Source organism: Stylophora pistillata, chromosome 2 (assembly GCF_964205215.1).
Source record: "Stylophora pistillata chromosome 2, jaStyPist1.2, whole genome shotgun sequence".
Classification (NCBI taxonomy): Eukaryota; Metazoa; Cnidaria; class Anthozoa; order Scleractinia; family Pocilloporidae; genus Stylophora; species Stylophora pistillata.
This window is the reverse complement of record NC_142520.1, coordinates 30,901,596-30,917,523: the sequence shown is the minus strand read 5'-3', so window position 1 is coordinate 30,917,523 and position 15,928 is coordinate 30,901,596. Positions and strand designations below refer to the sequence as shown.

The 15,928-nt window shown below is 41.7% G+C and overlaps 1 non-coding gene across 1 annotated transcript; it reads right to left on the bottom strand.

Annotated features, from left to right (window-relative positions):
• Window positions 1-991: 991 nt before the first annotated feature.
• On the bottom strand, window positions 992-7,006 carry LOC111328037 (uncharacterized; the record flags this gene model as incomplete). Its single annotated transcript, XR_015996385.1, has 3 exons — window positions 992-1,648; window positions 3,703-4,458; window positions 5,748-7,006. It is a non-coding gene; the product is annotated as an uncharacterized LOC111328037 (transcript).
• Window positions 7,007-15,928: the final 8,922 nt, after the last annotated feature.

Sequence of the window (15,928 nt, the reverse complement as noted above, 5' to 3'; positions counted from 1 at the left end):
GATTCTTCTTCTCGGGTCTTGTCGTATTATGAACGAAGGAGCCCCACTCTTCTGCCCTAACTTGAAATCGACTCACAGCCCCTGGGTCTCCCAGGATGAGGAAAAACTGGACAAAGAATGATTAACTTAAAATAGTTTCGGAAATCGCCAAGACTAGAAGGAGTCAACTGAACTGTTTGTTTAGTTAACATACCAGATGGATCAATTCAGTAGACACGATCTAAGAAAAATGGAGGGTCTCAATGGGGTTAAATGTAAGCCGTAAAACGGCAAAACAAATTTGGCCGCTAGGCGTAAAAATTGACAAATTTTAATCGTTACTCGTAGAAAAGTTAACGGTAAAATTCTTAATTCTAATCGCAGCCAAAATTTTAACTGTTATCTGTTAGCCATCACCCCATTGAGATTCTCAGAATGGCAAGGGATGTCCCAAGAACTGTCACAAGTACAGATGGAAATACAATGTCAAAGCGATTAGTTTTTATCTTTAATAAATTTATTGATCCTGTCTCTGTTTACAAGCAACTCTTAAATAAGGACGTGCCGACGATTACTGTAGTTAAGTTCGTACAAAATAACAAGACGACAACAATGATACGTAGGACAGTGGGAGAGTTAACGCAAATTAGATTACAACAATGAAGTATTTGTCAGTTTGGTTATGTACACTCCAAGTGAAAAACAGGACGTTGATATAAAACTAAAAGTCGATGAAACGTTCTTCTGTTTCCCAACTATGTAACTGCGATTTGGCATGAAAAGAAATATCAAAACACTTGCCATCTGAGAACCACCCACATCTGTCGTGTTGATTTTAACAACACATCTAATGTGGCTTTCCCGTCCACTGCAATAATTTCGCGATTACACAATTAAATTTCTTTATGCTTGGTCTGCAAAGAAAGCTGCTACGTAACACGCAAAAAATTATCTACTTCTTGTATAAAACAATGAAATTTTACATCTCAAAGCATATTTCCTTGCGTAGATCTTCTCTTGGACGATATTATATGTTTTAGAGCTGTTAAGTCTTTCGACGAGGATAGAAAAGGGCTGGAAGTTTTGAGTTCTGGTGTGACAAATTTGGACGTAGATTCTAAGTTTTAAAACTTAAACCAGATGACTATGGACAAGTAATTTTACCCATCAATAGCTTTCTTGAGTTCATGGACCAAACTGAGTGTTGCATTAATCTTGTTACACTCTCGTCGCTGTTTATTCCTTTTGTCAATGGCTTTCCGCATTGCTCCTGTACTCCAAGTTATTCTCGATTTAGCTCTACGAGCTTCTTTCTCCAAATTCTTTCGTTTTAATTTAAGTTGTCGTAGCGTCTGTGGTAACTGCTGCTTCACGTCTGAAACCCTTTTCTCCATCGACTTGAGTCTTGCATCGTACTCCGCACGGAATTGCGCCAAAATGGTTCTTTTGTCTGAGTTGCTGATTGCCCACTGAGACGAAAGAATAAAGTCCACTATACTTTCATGTTCCGTTCCGCTCAGTAAATGAGCGTGCGAGTGTTTTGTAGGGTCAGTGGTTGTGCTGCTCTTTGGAGATATAAGTGACCCTTGGTTTTCTTTCAGAAGTCCAGGCGAGTTTTTATCTGACTCAGCTTCCACGCATCCTTCTTTCTGTATGTGCCCACCATTTACTGGGAATAAAATATAACGATGAGAAATCGACCTTATGTCCAGCATCTCCCCATCCCGTTTTACCACTCAGGAAGCCGCACTTCGGTTCACCTAGTCTGAGATAAATGAAGTCCAGATAGAAGAGAGCTAGGAGACTGGATTCAGCATACATCTTTATCCTCCCCCCCCCCCTTAGAGACTGGATTCAGCATACATCTTCACTCTCCCCCCCAACTTAGAGACTAGATTCAGCATACATCTTTACCCTCTCCCCACCTCACAGACTGGATTCAACATACATATTCACTCTCTCCCCCCCTTAGAGACTGGATTCAGCATACATCTTCACTCTCTCCCTCCTTAAAGACTGGATTCAACATACATCTTCACCCTCTCCTCCCCCTTAGAGACTGGGTTCAGCATAGATCTTCACTCTCTCTCCCGCCCTTCGAGACTGGATTCAGCATACATCTTCACCCTCTCCCCCCTTGGAGACTGGATTCAGCACACATCTTCACCCTCTCCCCCCCTTAGAGACTGGATTCAGCAGACATCTTCACCCTCTCCTCTCCTTAGGGACTAGATTCAGCATACATTTTCACCCTCTCCCCCCCCCCCTTAGAGACTGGATGATTTCAGCATACATCTTCACCCTCTCAGAGACTGGATTCAGCATACATCTTCACCCTCTCCCCCCCCTCTTAGAGACTGGACTCAGCATACATCTTCACCCTCTCCCCCGCTTTAAAGACTGGATTCAGCATACATCTTCACCCTCCCCCCCCCTTAGAGACTGGATTAAGCATAAATCTTCACTCTCTCCCACTTAGAGACTGGATTCAGCATACATTTTCACCCTCTCCCCCCCTTAGAGACTGGATGATTTCAGCATACATCTTCACCCTCTCAGAGACTGGATTCAGCATAAATCTTCACCCTCTCCCCCCGCCTCTTAAAGACTGGACTCAGCATACATCTTCACCCTCTCTCCCCCTTAAAGACTGGATTCAGCACACATCTTCACCCTCTCCCCCCCTTAGAGACTGGATTCAGCATAAATCTTCACTCTCCCCCCACTTAGAGACTGGATTCAGCATCCATCTTCACTCTCTCTCCCCCCTCCCCCTTAGAGACTGGATTCAGCACACATCTTCACTGTCTCCCCCCCTTAGAGACTGGATTAAGCATACATCCTCACCCTCTCCCCCCCTTAGAGACTGGATTCAGCATTCATCTTCAACCTAACCCCCTGAGAGACTGGATTTAGCACACATCTTCACCCTCTCCCCCCCTTAGAGACTGGATTCAGCAGACATCTTCACCTTCTCCCCTCCTTAGAGACTGGATTTAGCATACATCTTCACCCTAACCCCCTAAGAGACTGGATTCAGCAGACATCTTCACTCTCTCCCCCCCTTAGAGACTGAATTCAGCATAGATCTTCACCCTCTCCCCCCCTTAGAGACTGGATGATTTCAGCATACATCTTCGCCCTCTTAGAGACTGGATTCAGCATACATCTTCACCCTTCCCCCCCTTAGAGACTGGATTATTTCCGCATACATCTTCACCCTCTCCCCCCCATAGACAATGGATTCAGCATACATCTTCACCCTCTGCCCCCCTCTTAGAGACTGGATTCAGCATACATCTTCACCCTCCCCCTGTTAGAGACTGGATTCAGCATACATCTTCACCCTCTCCCTCCCTTAGAGACTGGATTCAGTATACATCTTCACCCTCTGCCCCTCTTAGAGACTAGATTCAGCATACATCTTCACCCTCTCTCCCCTTTAGAGACTGGATGATTTCAGTATACACCTTCACCCTCTCCCCCTCTCCCCCCCTCTTAGAGACTGGATTCAGCATACATCTTCACCCTCTTCTCCCCTTAGAGACTGGTTTCAGCATACATCTTCACTCTTCCCCCCCCCCCTTACCCCCTTACATTAATTTTGGGTCACTCTCCCATCCTCAAGTCAAGACAACCGAGCTGGACAACTCGAACGGAGGACAAGCGTATCACGGGTTAAGACGCCACCCACTTGGCCACGCCCTTCCACATGAGACTTACCCTTTGCACTCCCCTGGCCCTCCAGCAGAGTGGGGGATGACTCCCTTGTATCACATAAATGTTGGAGGAACTTCAACAGTGGTGCGCCATGCAGACTTCTCATGAGTAATGACTCAACAGATTGCCCACTGTCGTTTCTCTTCTTTAAAGAAGTCCACAATGCCGACCGAGCCTCTGAAGAACTTAGTTCTTTCAGCTGAAAATGGACGAAAACTCTGAACACATACACAAGAAGCATTGCAGCCGGCAAGGGAAGCTTTCCCTGGCCCATCATTTCCGCTAAGGAATGAAAAGCTGTGTTTCCTCTGCAATCTTTCATTGACAACAAGACCTTTACAGGGGTTGTGCGACTCAAAGTCTTAAAAATGTTTACAACAGCATTAGACAGAAAGAGATTGTGCATAGTTCCTTCAAAATGACGGATTAACCGCATAACCATATGTAAAGGCGTCTCTCTGGTTTCTGATGTCTGGATCACAGGGTCAAAACCAATTTTGGACAGTTCTTCTAACGCCTTGTATTTACCAAGAAGACAGGCAAGGTGAACGATTGGAAAACGCAGTTTTGATGATGGCTCTGGGATATCACGATGGATATGCCACAAATTATCATTCAGATAGTTTCTGAAATTTAGTAATGATTTACTTTCCACTGAGGGTACTTTAACACTTCGATGGTCAGGTGTAGCACACAACAGCTGAATCAGTTCATGATGTCTTAAACGACAGGAGGATTCGCACAAAAATGTGTGCAGACCTATAAAAGAAAAAAAATATGTTTTATAGATCATGAAAAGTTTTCACAATTTGTTTACAAAAAAAGGGCAAAAAGACAATCTCGAGTGCAAATAATTATTTTGACCTTGCAACTTTAGCTTACAGCTCATCAAAACTGCTCTTCCAAAATTTAATGCCTCAATTTAAGGTTTGAAACTAAGATAACAATAGAATTGTCAGGAATTCAACCTGTGAATAATACGCCACAGTACTGCTGTGCAAACTTACAATAAAACATGACAAATCCTGTGTTATGTATAAAATTAGTCCTGCATAATACTAACTCAGCTAAGTCTCCTTCTAGCAGTTACAGAGATTTTTCCCAAAAGCTTTTCAATGGGCAACACAATAGAAAACAGAAACTTAATTTTGTCATGCTCAAAAATTTTTTAACCAAGTAGTAGTCCACCTTTCAATCACTGAAACCTAAAGTAGTTTGTAATTGAACAAAACAAAAAGAATACTCATTTTCAAGGTACCTCAGGTACAAACAGGATTGCGAACAATCAATCAAATGACAACCTGGCCAATCTAAATAATGACATCTCTGTAGTGTTCAAATCAAGTGTGTCAAAATATTTAATACACCTTTCTAGTCAAACAGACAAAAAGAAAACTTATTAAGTTGTAAAGGAGATTAAAAATAACAAGTTGAAATTCAATATTTTCCCTAAGCCTTGTCAATGCACACCCAGTGTACCTTTCTAGCCAGGTGTCTCCAATAAAATGGCTGCACAGGCCAGAGAAGCTTAAGGTTAACTAGCTTAGGCAGGAAAAAAACAGATGCAGTTTGATTTGCTTTATCAAAGGTCAGAATAGATGAGAAACAGCTGGGTTAAATACAGCCCTTGAAATATACTCATGATCTAGAATTTTGGGTTCTGGTCAAGGATTTAGAGAGACTAATCATAGGAAAGGATACCGGTAGTTGAATAACACGAATGGGATACAGTGCAAAATATGATTGAGTTTAGGCAGTTTAAATCCACTTTTCTAATATGCCTAGTTAGAGAAAAATGCATCTGAATGGGTTTTTGACATGGAAGGATTTCTTGTCTTGGTGGTAAATTTAGGTGCATTTACTGCAAACAAATATTCTCTTTGAAGAGGTCATAACTACCACACTAGAAGTGCCCCATGTAGATGTTTGTTGCTTTTGCATAATCCCAGTTTCTGTTACTTGTTAGCTTTACATAATTTTCAAGATGAATAATATTGCACTGACTACCAGAACCTGAGGATCATAATGCAAAGGAAATTCATACTTACACAAGTGAAGGGGAGTTTCATAAGGGTTGTCCTTGACTTCTATGATTTGGATCTTATTAGGTTGATCAAGATTTCTACAACCAGATGGAGTCTCCTTCTTCTTTTCAAGAGTGACATCTTTCTGCGTACCCACCGAGACAGCAAGAGTATCTTCACATAGAGATTCTGTACCTTCCTTGTCTATTGTTAGTGACTTAGAAATGCCAGCTGTTTCTCCCAACCAGCTACAGTCTCCATTCTGGCTCAAATCAAGATGTTCAGAATCTGACACAGGCTCCTCATTTGTTTTGTCTTCTTCATTAGCAGACATTCTATCTGATATATCTTCCTCTGAGTATTTTTTATTTTTCTTGCGATCTTCCTCATTGCCTGCTAAGGCTAACAATTTAGAAGTTGTTGTTGAGGTGTCTCCAGTTTCCTTGTCAGCTCCAAGATAACTACAGTGTCTTTCTATTGATGTTTCAGTCAGTGTGGATACTACTCTTCTCAAAACTTGTATATCAATATCATCAGTTGCTTGATAAATATCAGGAAAAGGCTGTTTTCCACTTGCTACACAAGCTAACACATCATCAATGTTAGACACTTCATTTGTCGGTGAAGATGACAAGGATAATCTCAAATCATTGGAATATTCTTCAGGTGAATAACTTGAAGAAGGAGCTTGTAAATCAAGTGAAAAATCTTCTCTGAAAGAAGCCGTTACTTCAGGTAGTATTTCCTCTTCCTTCTTCACCAACAAATTTCCTGACGACTTGTTCATAGTATCAACATTTTCCCATTCACTAAGACAAGATGTATTCTCTGCAAAACCTTGCTGTGATTTTAAATCATCTGAACATGACCATCTCATTTCATCAAAACCTTCCTCAGCCGCAGCGCTATTCCCACTGTTCACACTAGAAGAACAAACTTTATTCTCTGAATCATTTGCAGCGGACACCTGTTCTGGTTTTGCACCAAGTGACAGTGTAAAGACAATAAAATCTTTCTCATGAGTAAACTCTGTTTCAATACTGATGGCAGAAGAGTGTGCCTCAGCTGATTGGCCGTCTACTTCAGACATTGGTTGCCCGTCAATGATTTCCATGGGTGAAATCTCAAGTGTCTTTGTTCACACTTTCTGCAAGCTGAGCTTCACCTAGCAGACACTCTTCTTTAGGAATTTTTCCTTTCAAATTGACCATAGCTGGTGTAAACACAATATCAGTACTCACATAGACAACGAAAACATTTCTTATCTCGTCCAAACTATTTCTTTAACTAAAGGATCTGATGCAATGTCCATCAAACAAGTGATGTTCGGTGGATGCCAATATATTGTCCTCTAACACGGGATTATATTTCAGGTAACTCCATCGTTAGAAAACAAGGAAATTTTAACCAAGTAGCCTCAAGTTCACAGACAGTTTGACTTCTTCACCGTTAACAGCCCTTCCAATTTCAGAAGAGAAGTCGTACACCCACGTATTTCTTCAAGTAGCAGCCAAACAACAACTTGGTAACCAAGCTTTCCACGCAGAGGGAACGCAGGAAAACTAACTACGCATGCAACAGTTATAATTTTGGATAAAGGCTGATAGTTTCGAAAGAAACTGTTTGGGGCTGCGTCGGTGGGAGTAACGAAATAATTTGGATATATCAACAAAGTTGAAATGGTAAATTGGCCACCGTAATGATTACAAAAGCTGACGTTTCGAGCGTTAGCCCTTCGTCGGAGCGACGACGAAGGGCTAACGCTCGAAACGTCAGCTTTTGTAATCATTACGGTGGCCAATTTAACATTTCAACTTTGTTGATATATCCAAATAATTTTGGATAAGCGGGTTGAGATGGGACACTTTGAGTGACTAATTTTTGAGATATTTTTGAGCATATCGAGTGGTATGTTACTCTCACCAACCAGATTGTTGCATTAGGGTATGTCACGGCTCACTCCAATCAGATTGTTGCATTAGGCTGCATTCATAATGTTGACAGAGCGGGGGAGGGGGGCAGGTGGAATTTTTTTATTACCAAAAACAATTTTCAACACCCTGACCTCAACTCTTGAAAAAATTTCCACTCCCCCCTACCCATACCAACACCATAAAATTTTAAAATGTAACAATAAGGTTCATTTTTTATCAATGTACCTATGCAAGGAAGTCTTGATATCTACTACTAGGCCTGCACTGTCAACCAGATCGAGAGGTTACTGCGGATCCTTGATATACCTGATGCACATTCATATCATCAGACGCGGGCTTTTGCTTGTTGGTGAGTATCGACTTCTTACCCTTGTGGTTTGGAGTGTGTTGTTGGTGGTTTTTGAGTGGAGGTTAAGTGTCAGTTAAGTGAGTACCTGCCGGGAGGGAAAACTTGTGGCCTTTCCCTCTTGGGCAGGCGGCTCTTTTTTCTCTTTCTGTGTTTTCGGCCACCCATCCCTTTTTGGGCTCTTTTGGGTCGGTCCGAGCTGTCTTTGCTATGGTTCTCCTGCAAAGGACAATTGATATTCGGTGCTGCGATTTCCCTGAGGGGACTTCGCGAGCGACTGTAATTGGCTACATTGACAATTACTTTAAGGTTGAGTCTCAATCAAGTGTTGTTGCAATCCAGGAGTGTCCCGGCGGTGTCGCGCGTGTGACGTTTGCTGTAGGGGACAATGCGGCTAAGGCTTTTTTTGAGGAACAGGCCTCTGTGGTGCTGGGCGGGGTTGAGTGTGAGATAGTACAACCTCCTCCCCCGCCTCCCATGGTATCTACTGTCGTTGTGTCTTGGTTCCCTTTTGAGGGTTCCAACCCTTTCGGGCTATGGCGAGGTAAAAGACGTCAGGCTGCAAGTTTGGCCCGGAAGACCTTCTGTGTCTACTGGTTCGCGCCTTGTGCGCATGATAATATCGAAAGAGATTCCGCGGTTTATTTCTGTGGCCGGAGTGAAATGTAAAATCTGGTATAAAGGGCAACCTCTACGTTGTGACCTATGTCACAAAATCGGACATAAGGCGTCCAGCTGCCCTCTTAAGGGCAAGTGTTTCCACTGCGGTCAGCAGGGCCATCTTGCTCGCAAGTGTCCCACGCCATGGGGTCCTCAGGTCTCTGCAGCCTCTAATGAAGTTGCTCCTTCTGATGCTGCTGCGGAAGATGCAAGCGGGTCGGCGGGTACCGCCGATACTGTCTTGGCGTCTGGCGTGACATCAGCTCCTGTTAATATTGAATTAGTTAAAGAAAATAATGTATTAGGTAAAGACAATAATGAATTAGTTAAAGAAAATAACGAATTAGTTAATGCCAATAATTGGGCTGAGATTGTCGAATCTGAAATGCCAGATTCTAACAGCAATCCTGTGATTGAGGAAGTCGTTGCGGAAGGCAGCTCTTCTGTTCCAGCCAGTGACGACATAGAGTGGACCACTGTCACTCGTAAACGTCCTGGTAGGAGGGACATTATTGCTCCCACGGTTTCAGCTACGTCCTTCGAGAGTACCTCGAAGAAGGCTGTACACCCCCTTCCACGAGGTGCTGTACTAGCAGCCAAAGAGATGTCTGTCCGCTCCTCGAAACCTCCAGAGCTGAAGCCTGCCGCCTCCAATGTCAACTTTTTACGTCAAGATCCGCGGTTCCTTCACTTCACTGATGATAACTTGGCTCTTGTCAGGGAGTTTTTTCTTAGCACTCGACAGCCTGAACATAAGAAACGTGATTGGTTCCTCGACCCCAGATTTAAAGGCCTGAACGGAAGCGTCTTCCAACTTGCCTACTCAGCCGTTTCAAGGAAGTTTTCGTCCAATACATAATGTATATATTAGAATGTTATAAGTATTGATTAAGAATGGTTTGAGTGTGTGAGTTTAATTTTTGGAGTGAGTGTGTAATTTTTAGGTGAGGTGGGGTTCGATTCCCCAGCGAAGTTGGGGTGTCTGAGGGACTGGTGTCCCTCGTCTGTTGAGGTCCCAACCCTAAGGCCTTGCACTGTAGCCATGGGTTGGAGTAGACATGATGGTCGGCAGGCATTGCACCGCCCTCACGGGAGCCTGACCGTCCGCTTCAAACATAAAAAAAATCATCAGACTCGTCTTTACCACTTTCTTCATGAGAATCTTCATCTTCAGAGTCACTTCCAAAAACAGCGAGTATTTTGTCATCACTATCATCAGTCTTCAATGTCTTCTTCATCATCTTCACCATATCCTTTCTCTGTTTCATCTTGGTGGTCATTCTGAAAAACACTCTTATACTGTGAATGCATGTTGGAGCCGTTAGTTGAAAAGTTGATATGTGCTATTATCCGAGTAATTTTGTCATTCTTCAGACCATTTAATGATAGTTTATGAAAGGTTAAATATTTTTCAAGTTCTTTAACAGTTAGTTTCTTTGAAGTGTCGCGAGATAAGGATAACTCTATCCAGTCATAATCTTCGTATGATTTGTTCTTTACTTTGGCTTTATCCCGTTTTCTTTGATTTGTTCGGATATCTTTGGCCCTTTGAAGACACAAAAGATGGTTTATGTAAGATCTTATATGATCTTCTTCAACAATATATTTCTCGGAAAATTTTTTGATGCTATTTGGGTCTTCTAGACAAACTGTGCCAGCAGAAAACTCTATCCTCAGTTGGGCTCTTGGAAGGAAGTCCTCCATAGTACGAAAAATTTTGTTTACCTCATCTCTATAAAGGGGTGTTTCAAAGATATCTTTATATTTGAACTTTGGCAGTTTAGTAGTATCTGGATATGGAGCAGGAATCCCCTTGAACTTCTCAGTGCTTGTCCAAAGATTATTTTGACAAAATTGGCACTGTTGCTCTGTCCTGGTGAAATAGCAATCCTTTACGTACTCCATGAACAGTTCTCCTCTAGTATAATGACTATTATAAAAGTCACACACTTTCTGAAAGTAGGCAACACCAAGAGTGTCGGCGTTTCTGTTCTGTACTTACTCTTTATTGAAAAAGAACCGATTGCCTTCTTGGGGAGATTTCCGAGCTTCTATAAATTCTCCAAGTGCCGGAGCGCCCTAAATATTTAGGAAAAGTTTTCTATTAATTATAGCTGTTGTTTTATTGAATATTGATGATTTAACAAAGATTCTAACTTATTCCACAAAATCTAGAGTAGTGCAACATTAATATGCCTAAAAATTTTTATTTCAATAGGCTTTTAATAATAGAAGTGTTTTAAATGTAGCTAAATTTGACAAATCTCATAGATTTAATTACTGCAGACCAAGAGATCGTTTTCACGTGACGTCACATCATTTCCGGTCACCATATTTGTGTATAACCCAGGGTAATACATGCAGGGTAATATATGCAAATAATAAGCACATCAACAATTTCTGCCCGTAAAAATGACTACAGCAACGGAAGCAAAATTAAGTGCCAATACTGATATCATTATCCATCCTCCTCTTTCTGAGTGCGCCAAGAAGCTAGAACCACGGGTAAGGCAGCGTTATTTGGAAAAAATTTCGGCGATTGGGATCTATCTCGTCCATATTTAGAGTAAGAATTTTCAACCAGACTGCTTGCCTCCAGTTGAATCTACAGATCTCCTTTTCTATCTGGTTTTGGAGATGAGCTTCTACACGCAACAACAGTTTAAGGCTTTCCGAAGCCTGGAAGCCAACAATCAGATGGTTTCGGGATTCATAACCTGCGTAAAAGGTCACATAATCGCAAACATATTTGTTGTGTTAGCTAAGGTAAGACTAGTCTCCCCGCAGCCGTGATGTTTCGGTCACGCAACGCTGCCTCACTAAGGTAAGACATTCGCAACGAATGATTGACTCTTTGATCCCTATCTGGATAGTAGCAGAAAAGGAGGGGACAATTTTATCCGCTCATTGCCTAGGTTATAAGGCCGGGCTAGCTGAATCATGCTCGCATATTGCAAGCGTTTTATTTTACATAGAAGCGTGGACGAAGATAAATGGAAAACTTGCTTGCACGCAAACTCTTCCGATTGCGTGCCGACGTAAACAAACATTCTTGAGTCAGTTTGTGTGCCTTTCTCTGTGAGCTTATCTAGACTTTCTGCTTCGCGACCTTCGAAGTTTAAATCTAAACTTTGCTGCCCCCATTCGCTAAATTTGAAAAACTTCTCCTCCCTCTCAGGCTCACTATGCTCACAGGCTCTCACTATGCTCTCAGACTCTAGTACTTTCACCCTTTTGGCAAACGCCGGCTTCTTCACCAATTCGCGTTCCCTCGCCCTCTTACTTCTTTTTGCTGCTTGTTATCGATCCATACGGCCAGTCTCCTTATTATGCCCTAAATCTAGAGTTGGGACCCAATCAATGTTAAATTTATCCCATGATTTTGCGGCCTTCCAGAAACAAAGTGTTTCTCGCACACGCGATCGTTTTCCAAAATGGTATCGGTGAGATCGTCTCTGCTAATAGCAGAAATCCAGCGTGATCTTCTTTCAGCTGACAATTCTCCGGCTTCATTTCCTTGATTTTCAATTATCGAAGGTACTTTGGCAAAATATAATCCTTTATTCCTTCCACTTCTATTTCCACAGCCGACAATCAAGCACAAAACCATCTTCTTTCAAAGGACGCAGTAGATTTGCATGCGATATCTGTACACATATATGGCGGCGTAGCAACAGTTGTCAGGGTTTTGGTCACTTGAGTGAAAGCGATCTATAGGCCGTTTACAGAACTTTGAAATAAACATATTACCATCATGTGCCGCAAAAGTCCCATTGTGTCAGTATAGGTCATGTTATGAAAGACATTTTAGTATGCCCTGCTATTTCTTCTAGCTTCTTTTATAACAAAAATTTGGTATCCCCCACTTTATTGTAAAACAAATTTGAAATCGCCCCTTTTTCTTGTATATATATTTTTCCAACCCCCCCTCAACTTCACCTGCCCCCCTCTCTGCCATACATTATGAACACAGCCTTAGGGTATGTCACTGCTCACTCCAATCAGATTGTTGCATTATGGTATGTCACGGCTCACTCCAATCAGATTGTTGCATTAGGGTATGTCACGGCTCACTCCAATGAGATTGTTGCATTAGGGTATGTCACGGCTCACTCCAATCAGATTGTTGCATTAGGGTATGTCATGGCTCACTCCAATCAGATTGTTACATTAGGGTATATCACGGCTCACTCCAATCAGATTCCCACTTGAGGGTATGTATCTCGCACTGATTAAATCGCCGCATTTGGTAACCCAGGCTCACTGTTTGTGTCACGTGTACATGGTTAAATAGAGAGAACATATGGGGCGAAGTTTAGGTCTGGAAATTTACTTGAAAATGGAAATAAAAATTGATGAAACTTACCATGTGGCAATTTGTTGTTGTCCTTAATATGTACACGAAGTTTCGGGAAAAATACTTTTCTTCATCTTTCCTTCATAGTAGAGAGACAAGGTGGGAGGCTGACGGAAAGGTGAAGAAAAGTATTTTTCCCAAAACTTCATGTACATATTAAGGACAACAACAAATTGCCACGTGGTAAGTTTCATTGATTTTTATTTCCATTTTCAAGTAAATTTCCAGACCTAAACTTCACCCCATATGTTCTTTCTATTTAACCATGCATACGTGACACAAACAGTGAGCCTGGGTTACCTATGATGTATCTTGCATCAATAAGATTGTCACATAAGGGTATGTATCTTGCAGCAATCAAATCATAGCATTGGGGCACGTTTGCACCAATCAGAGCTCCAGATAATGTTCCTCATGTCAATCATATCATGGATTCAACCAAAAATTGATGCACATTAAGAACGACATCAACAAATAATTGTGAGCAGGTCTATTGTGCGAACTAATATATTTCCTATGTCAACTCATCCTCGGAGACCCAGGGGCTGTGAGTCCATTTCAAGTTAAGGGCAGAAGAGCCCCTGGGGACACTGTCTTACAAGACTAGTTCCAAACGGTCGCAGTCGTTCTGGCATCTGATTGGTGCCAGAAAATCTTTGTGTTTTTCTGCCCAATCAGAGTGAAGTGTCGTTTGGAGTCCTTTCGTGTGTTTTAACACGCACATATTCAACAAGCTCTGTTGCTCGCTATGTTTGTTTGGGCCGTGCGACGAAGCTTTGCCCGAGGTGAAAAGTTTCAGTCTCAGCACACAATGTAAGAGAAATCGATCAGATTGTCGGCGAAATCTTACCGGAAATTGTACTGAATACTTTCGTAGGTATCACAAGAGAACGAGTTTAAAAGTTTGCGAGGTTCGTATAAAACATAATGGTTGCAAGCATTGATATGTCGCTTTAAACGTTAGATGAGATATAAGCCTAAATTTTTCAAGATTTTTTTTGTATTATTTGCTGTCACTGAAACTTTTCCAATCCCGTGAAGCTATTTCGTCGCACGGGCCACGCAGGTATGTCGAGCAACTGGCGCTTACGCAACTTTTCGTGCACGCCCGGCCAAAATCTAATCTAATCTTCGCTTGAAAAATTAAAGAGAAAAGCTAAACGTGGAAACTTTTGTTTATTAGATGTGGGTAGATAACCCTGTACTAAGCTGAAATTTACAAAAAAGCAAGCCCGCCCTTTCCATCCAATATTTCTTGGTCTTTGGTTTTGTTTTCCCCAATGAAAGCAGTATCGATTCCCAATGATCAAAGGTAATTAACTTGGTCTTCAACAATCGACAAAAGAGGTGAAATGACAATGACCAAGGGACTAGAAGAGAATCCGTGGCCTTTCGAGCTCAAGAATTTGAACACTCAACGCAGCAGTTGAAAGATTAAACTTTCTCCAAACCCCTTCGGTAACTGTCCGGAAAACATACCTCCTTTCCACGATGTTCTCGATGATTAGTTTTTATTCAGATTTTAATTAGCTAACCGGAAACACAGCTAAGCTTTCTTTAAGCGCTTGCTGGAGGTCGTCCACGTACTTAACGTTCTCTGCAACTTTGGCCATATCGTAAAGACTTTACCACAAAGCAACGATTAGAATTTGGCGCGCACAGAAAGCTACGTAAGCGTAAGCGCCAGTTGCTTGGCATACCTGTGTGGCCCGTGCGACGAAATAACTTCACGGGATTGGAAAAGTTTCAGTCACAACAAATTGTACATAAATTCTAAAAAGATTTAAGCTTACATCTCATCTAACGTTTAAAGCGACATATCAATGCTTGCAACCATTATGTTTTAGACGAACCTCGCAAACTTTTAAACACGTTCTCTTGTGATACCTGCGAAAGTATTTAGTGCAATTTCCGGTAAGATTTCGCGGACAATCTGATCGATTTCTCTTACATTGTGTGCTGAGACTGAAACTTTTCACCTCGGGCAAAGCTTCGTCGCACGGCCCAAACAAACATAGCGAGCAACAGAGCTTGTTGAATATGTGCGTGTTAAAACACACGAAAGGACTCCAAACGACACTTCACTCTAATTGGGCAGAAAAACACAAAGATTTTCTGGCACCAATCAGATGCCAGAACGACTGCGGGCGTTTGGAACTAGTCTTGTAAGAGAATGTCCCCAGGGGCTCTTCTGCCCTTAACTTGAAATCGACTCACTGCCCCTGGGTCTCCGAGGATGATGTCAACTTTGAGCATTAACTTTCACATGCTTACATAGTAGTTCTTTAGAAAAAAAAAACTCAAAAAGGAGGAAAAAAAGAAGGGATCTTCAGTCACGTAAGCCTCAGTTCCCAGATGTGCTCTTTAAGCGACAGCAGCCCCAGTAAGTAAGTAACTTTATTTACCACATATCGCATATGAGCGATAGCTCATTTAAATGCAAATGTGACAAGTATCAGGGGTCTTTTTGGGAGATCCGGAATTCAGATTTGGGGATTAAGAGAGGCATGATTCTAGATATTGTTGTGAATAGAGCATGAGAATTTTTCAATTTAACCAAGCATACATTGGGAGATGTTGGTAATTAGAAACCAAAACCTAGGAAGCTCAATGATAAAACCTACAAGAGCATTCTAAGTAACTTTACTCTGACTAAGAATGTATGAAGATCTCATATGCGCATGGCAGTTTCTTTTTTTAAGAAATTAAAAAATTCAGGTCCAAATGTACAGGCCTAAATTTCTTTTCAGGCCTTCTTTTTACTACTGCTTTTAAAGTAATGTTCATCCCTGCAAGGATCACTTTCATAATACATTTCTTAACTCAAATTTCTACAGGAACATCTTTGAAGATAAATAGAAACATTGGTTAATTGTTGATGTATCCCTGGAATGTATACCATTAGCTG